Here is a 7,532-nt window from a genome sequence, read left to right on the forward strand (position 1 = left end):
GCAGGCGTTAAGGGACCTGTGGGCTCATTTCCATGGTCTCTGACCATGGAAGCAGTCCACAGGTGCCCTTCCCTGCCCCCAGGGACATCCCCTGCCACCCTCGCCTACCCCAGGAGGACACCCATGGATGGGGGGACCCATCCCAGGTAAGTACAGGTAAGTTGAGGTAAGTATATATATTTCTTTTAAGTGGGATAGGGGGGCCACATGCCACTGTGCCCAATGGCCATGCCCAGGGGACAGAAGTCCCCTGGGCATGGCCATTGGGCAGGGGGGCATGACTCCTGTCTTTCCTAAGACAGGAGTCATTTCAATGGGGGTTGTGTGTCAAAAAATGGCGCAAGTTCGGTTAGAGCCATGATTTTTTACTCTAGCCTGACTTGCACCATTTTTTGACACACAACACCCATTCTTCCCTACGCCTGCGCTGCCCGGTTAGAGTCATTTTTTTTTTACTCTAACCAGCCAGCAGCGCCGTCTACTGTCAATCCATAAATAAGGTGTTGAAATGGCGTTAGCCGGCGGTACCTTTTATGACGCAAACCAGCCCCGGCGCTGGTTTGCGTCAAAAAGTATAAATATGAGCCTCATTCTTGATGAGTTAAGGGTTGTATGTTACACTTCTATGAGTATTTAGTTCCCTGAAATGATGGACACGCACACAAGAAATCAGTGCTGCGTACTTATAAAGGTGTTATTAAATATGAAATACCTGTTCTAATGGAGATTATATGAAGGCACGTTATTGGAGAAATAACAAGCATTTGCAAAGCAATAGGTCTCGCATTAGCGAGAGCTAGAGCTGTTGGCGCTGTAAATGATAATGACAACCTCGCATTTGAGACCGTATAAATATTTATCCATGCAGCACATTAAGGGCCTTATTTATACTTTTTGGTGCAAAACTGCACTAAGGCAGTTTTGCCCCAAAAAGTTTTGCACCAGCTTGCACCATTTTTTAGCACCAGCTGGGCACCATATTTATGGAATGGTGCAAGCCGGTGCAAAGGGTAGGCTAGCTTTAAAAAAAATGACGCTAGGCAGTTTTGAGTCAAAATAAATTAATCTGACCAGATTAGCATCATTTTTTGATGCTAAGGGGCATATTTATACTCTGTTTGCACTGAATTAGCGTCCGTTTTTTTTAACTCTAATTCAGTGCAAAACTAACTCCATATTTATACTTTGGTGCTAGACCCGTCTAGCACCAAATTTATGGAGTTAAAGTCATTTTTTGGAAGTGGAAACCTACCTTGCCTTAATAAGATGCAAGGTAGGCGTTCCCGTGCAAACAAATGACTCTATGGCTTTAACACCATATTTATACTCCCATGTAAAAATGGTGCAAGGGAGGGAGGAGGGGTCAAAAAATGGGGCAAAGCAAGCTTTGCCCCATTTTTTAAGACCTGGGTCAGGGCAGGGGTTAGGGGACCTGTTGGCCTATTTCCATGGTGCAACACCATGGAATAAGCCCAGAGGTGCCCTCCCCAGGCCCCAGGTGCACCCCCACCCACACCATAGGGACTGCGGAGGATGGGGGACCCTATCCCAGGTAAGTACAGATAAGATTGTATTTAATTTTTTTTTTTTTTGTTTAAGTGCCATAGGGGGCCCTGAAATGGGCATGGTAGGTTTAGCACCATAAAATGACGCTAATCTGGTTAGAGTCATTTTTTTTTACTCTAACCTGCCTAAAGTCGTTTTTTGGTGCTAAACCCTCTTCTTCTATACTACCAGCCCCACCCGACTAAAGTCATTTTTTTTTTACTTTAGCCTACCCTTTGCACCGACTTGCACCATTCCATAAATATGGTGCCCGGCTGGTGCACAGAAATGGTGCAAGCCGGTGCTAAACATTTTGGTGCAAAACTGAGTTAGTGCAGTTTTGCAGCAAAAAGTATAAATAAGGGCCAATATTTTGTAAGTTTGCGCCACTTTTGCGTCATAAAATGACGTTAATGCGGTGCAAAAAAAGTTTTAATCAGGGCCTTGATGCTAGATGGGTCTAGCACCAAAGTATAAATATGGAGTTAGATTTGCACCGAATTAGAGTAAAATGACGCTAATTCGGTGCAAACGGAGTATAAATATGCCGCAGAGTATAAATATGCCCCTAAATATGGCGTTAAGGCCATAGAGTCATTTTTTGCACGGGAACACCTACCTTGCATCTCATTAAGGCAAGGTAGGTCTCCACTTTCAAAAAATCACTTTAACTCCATAGATTTGGTGCTAGAGGGGTCTAGCACCAAAGTATAAATATGGAGTTAGTTTTGCACCGAATTAAAGTAAAAAAATATGACACTAATTCGGTGCAAACAGAGTATAAATATGCCCCTAAGCCTTTATCAGAAATAACTGCATTTGTTCATTCCTTCATATAATTGGCATTAGACTGTAATGGTCTGAACAGCCCCTACAGAGCACCAGAGTAAAAATAGCATTTTGAGGAAACATGGTCATATGAACATATATTCAGCCCCTAAATGGTATAATCACATGAAAAATAATAATATAGATTATTGCAGTGTGATCATATATTCGGCCCCATGAGAGCATAGTGTTTTACACATGTTTACGCCTAGCAGGCCTTTTAAATATCATTTAAGTGTGGAGCCAGTGGCACAAGGGTGCTGTGCCACAGATCATTACTAGGGGCCATATTTATACTCTGGTTGCGCCGAATTTGCGTCGTTTTTTTCGACGCAAATTCGACGCAGAACTAACGCCAACTAACGCCATATTTATACTGTGGCGTTAGACGCTTCGGGCGCCAAAGTGCCCGGAGTGTGCGTGATTTTTTAGCGTGAACCCCTTCCTTGCGTTAATGATATGCAAGGGAGGCGTTCCCGTCTTAAAAAATGACTCCCAGGCCTTTACGTGGTATTTATACTCCCGGGCAAAAGAGACGCCCGGGAGTGGGCGTGGCCAAAAACGGCGCATTTGCGCCGCTTTTTAACGCCTGGGTCAGGGATGGCGTTAAGGGACAAGTGGGCTCAAAATGAGCCCAGAGTGCCCTCCCCTGCCCCCAGGGACCCCCCCTGCCACCCTTGCCCACCCCAGGAGGACACCCAAGGACGGAGGGACCCATCCCATGGACATTAAGGTAAGTTCAGGTAAGTATTTTTATTTTTATTTTTTGTGGCATAGGGGGGCCTGATTTGTGCCCCCCTACATGCCACTATGCCCAATGACCATGCCCAGGGGACAGAAGTCCCCTGGGCATGGCCATTGGGCAAGGGGGCATGACTCCTATCTTTACAATGATAGGAGTCATGTTGATGGGGGATGGGCGTCGAAAAAAAATGGCGCAAGTCGGGTTACGACGATTTTTTCGACGTAACCTGACTTGCCCCATTTTAAGACGCCCATACGCCATTTTCCCCCTACGCCGGCGCTGTCTGGTGTACGTGGTTTTTTTCCACGCAAACCAGGCAGCGCCGGTCTGCTTGCGCCGGCTAACGCCATTCCATAAATACGGCGTCCGCATGGCGCTTCAGAATGGCGTTAGACGGCGCTAAATTTTTTGACGCTAAACTGCGTTAGCGCAGTTTAGCGTCAAAAAGTATAAATATGGGCCTAGATGTCCCTGTAGAGTCAATAGCAGAAGGTGCAGTACTACTGGTCATAGCTGGACGTCCTTGTAAAATCAAAAACAGAAGGTGTGGTATTTACTGGTAATGGTTAGGTGTCCCTGCTGGGCTAACTGAATTAGTAATGCTTTAGAATAGATTGTCCTTTTGAGTAAAGTGTAGTGCATTACATATTTGCAAGCCAAACATGACTATCAAAATAATACCAACAAAACCTCTATAACACAAACTTTTCTCAACCATTAAAACAAATGTTTTAGCTATGACAAAATTTAAATTCAAAAATGCACTCAGTGGTAGAAGAGGTTATGATATTTGGGCCCCCTCTCACCTAGTGTGACCCACAAGATTGCCTAAATAGACAGAGTGCAGTATTCTAAATGTTTCAGGGGTGGGTCCATTGCCCTAGGACCACCACAGGCTGAGTTATGGGAACAAATGTGTTGTAAACCGAATGCCTGCAAAGCATTATGGGCTAAATTTTGGTGAATACATTAAACCTTTATGAGAAACAACGTGTGTTCGTCCATTAGCAAAAGGTGTAGTACCACTGGTGGTTGCTAGATGTACCCTTAGCAGAAGATGCAGTACCACTAGGGGTGGTTGGGTATCCCTGTTGAGCCAATGAAATCAGTAGTGCCTTGGAACAATTTTTTTTTTATATCAGAGGTGTAGTGCTATATACATCTGCAGGCCAGGCATAATTGTCAAAATACTAACAGAACCTTATAACACAAACTCCTCTCAACTGTGTAAAAAAAAACATTTCAGCTATGAAGAATTTAAAGATGCACAGAGTGGTGGAAGAGATTATGATATTTGGGCCCCCTCTCACGTAGTGTGACCCACAAGATTTCCTGAACAGAAAGAGCACATCACTCTACGTGTTTTGGGGGTGGTCCCATTGCCCTAGGACCACCACTGGGTGAGTTATGGGCACAAACATGTTGTAAAACAAATGCCTGTGAAGCATTATGGGCTGAGTTTCCATGAATACATTATCAAAATAAAGTGTGTTATTTTTTTATGTTAGAAGCGTGTAGCTGTAGTGTATATGTCTGTAGGCCAGGTAGAATTGTCAGAATATTAACAAAGCCCTTATCACACAAACTCCTCCGAGCTATAAAAAAAAAAACAAGTTTCAGCTAGGAGAGAATTTAAATTTACACTGAATGGTGGAAGAGGTTAAGATATTTGACCTCCCTCACACCTAGTGTGACCCACAAGATTGCCTGAACGAAAGTACACATTATTCGAATTATCGGCACAAAAATGTTGTAAAACAAATGCCTTCAAAGCATTGTGCACTTAATTTCTATGAATACATAAACCTTTATCAGAAATAAATTGTGGCCCATATCTATACTTTTTTAGTGCCACATTTGTGTCATTTGTTGATGCAAAAGCGATGCAAACTTGCAAAATACAATTGCTAAAAAAAGTATAAATACGGGTGTGTGTTCTTTAGCAGAAGGTGTAGTACGAGTTGTGGTGGCTAGATGTCCCAACTAAGTCAGCATTACCTTCAAACAATTATTCTATTGATATGATAGGGCATAACATGTTTGTAGGGCAGGCCAGACAGAATTATCAGGATACTAATTACTTCCTGACAACACAAACTCCCCACAGCCATATAAACAAAAATTCCAGCAACAAAAAAAAGTTTAAACATGCACTGCATGATGGAAGAGGTTGTGATATTTAGGCCCTCTCTCTTCTCTGTCCCAGTGTGACCCAAAAAATTGCTTGTACAGAAAGAGCACATCATTATAAATGTTTTCGGGGGCTCCCATTGCCCTAGAACCACCACAGGGGGACAAATGTGTTGTAAATCGAATGCTTGCAAAGCATTATGGATCGAGGTTTCCAGAGTGCAGTGAATATTGTAGTATTGTCTCTCCCGCTGTGCCGGGAGAGCCTGAGGATTCATTCCTTGGTTGATTTCATGTTTCATATACAACAATACTTGTTATAACTGACGATGTAAAGTAGGGACCCAGTGATAGGCAAACACGGAAAATGAGCTGCGCACATGAACATGAGTGCTAATAAACACGAGAGGCAGTAAACAAAGAAAAATAGTCCCTCTAAACAACAGAAAAACATGAGAGGTGTAAGTAAACTGTACTAGGGCGGTGCACCTGGGCCACGTACAGAAAGTGACGTATCGGCTGCCAATCCACTTAGAAGGCAGCACAACAAGAGCAACACTGCCTTCAACCTATTGGAAGTGGCAGGCAGTGGCAGGCGGGACAAAAATGCCTATATCCCTAACAACAGGTCTTCCAGACAGCGCGCGCGCGTTGTCGAGGCTCGACCTGAAAACAATGGTAACAAACAAAAATAAGATTAATGTAAATCTAACAAAAATGGAAACTTAACATTCGGTGGTAATTTAGTCAAATGATTGATGGAATCAATTTGTACGTGAATTCTTTCATTCCCGGCCTCTAGCTAATAGTCATTTTAGCACCAAAATACCATGTAAATGAGAATCCTAGACTACCTTTTTAACACACATACCTTTCACTCATAGGGCCAGATTTAAGAAAAGTGGTGGTACAATAGATGTAGCTACCTTTCTTGTGGCCCTTTGCCCCCATCCCTACCTCCACCATGTGAGCGCTGTATTTAAAATATGGCTCACCATGGCACAGAGTAGAGAGCCATAGAGTCAGAATTTCTGTTGTTATTGATGTACTGTTCAGGGTTAGATCTAAAATTTTGGAGCTAACCCTGAACAGTACATAGGGGCCCATTGAAAACATGCCTCCTTTTACCGCCTGCTCCGAGCATTAAAAATGTTGAAAAAAATGACACCCAGATTTGGTCCCCTTGCTCACTGTGCCACTGTATTTATGCTAGCATGGCTGATGAGGGGTGATACCCTGAAACTGGTCCCAGGATGCTTGTTTCTCGTCCAGGGAGGACCTGACCTAGCAGATCTGGCACGACTGTTTCCATGTGAAACAGGGTCAAGACTGATTTGCACATGGCTGGGTTCAACTCGGGGGCATGGTGAGCAAAAGAACAATGAATTCAACCAAGATTTGTGTCTGGAGCTGAGTGTTTGAAAAGTTTCAGCACTCCATCCGTCATCCTTTTGTGTTGCTAAAGTCACCCTAAGTGGCCAGGGTATGCCCAAATGTGGCTTCCTTGCTCACTGTGCCACTCGGGTCAAACTAGCCTGATTGATGAAGAATAATAACTCGAAACTGATCCCAGAATGCTTGTTTCTGGTCCAGAAAAGACTTGGCCTTGCAGTTCAATCTGGACTGTTCCCATCGGAACCGAGTCAAGACTGATTTGCGTATGGCTGCTTCCAAACTGGGGTGGCATGGTGAGCAAAATAATGATGGATTTCATCCAGATCTGTGACTGGGAGTGAGTTTTTAAAAAATCTCAGCCCTCCATCCATCATCCTTTTTTATTGCAACAACTGCCCTAAGTGAGAAGGGGGTCCGTGCTCCCTGCACCACTGGATTCAAGCTAGCCTGGCTGATGAAGGGTGATACTCTGAAATCAGTCTCAGTATGCTTGTTTTTGGTCAGATAAAGACCTGCCCTTGTAGTTCATGCTGGACTGCTCCCATTGGGAAACAGGGTCAAAGCTGATTTGTATATGGCTGGGTCCAAACTGTAGTGGCATGGTGAGTAAGATTCAGCATTACGTCTGTCATACTTTTGTGTTGCCAGGGTCAGAAGATCCATGAATAGTAATCTTGTCACTCAAGTGAGGTCTGTAGAATGATTAATTTTAGAAGATATGCTAATGAAAACAGAATTTCCATTGGAGAAACAATGGAAGTTTGCAAGAATTTAAAAATAAGTTACCAACTGTTTTGGAGAAATTTGTTGTGTGTGCACACCACCCCAGAACCTTCTACTTCTGACAGCCATAGAAATGAAAGGCAGTGATAGATAAGGAAATGGCCTC

The sequence above is a fragment of the Pleurodeles waltl genome, chromosome 4_1 (assembly GCF_031143425.1).
Source record: "Pleurodeles waltl isolate 20211129_DDA chromosome 4_1, aPleWal1.hap1.20221129, whole genome shotgun sequence".
NCBI classification, from domain to species: Eukaryota; Metazoa; Chordata; class Amphibia; order Caudata; family Salamandridae; genus Pleurodeles; species Pleurodeles waltl.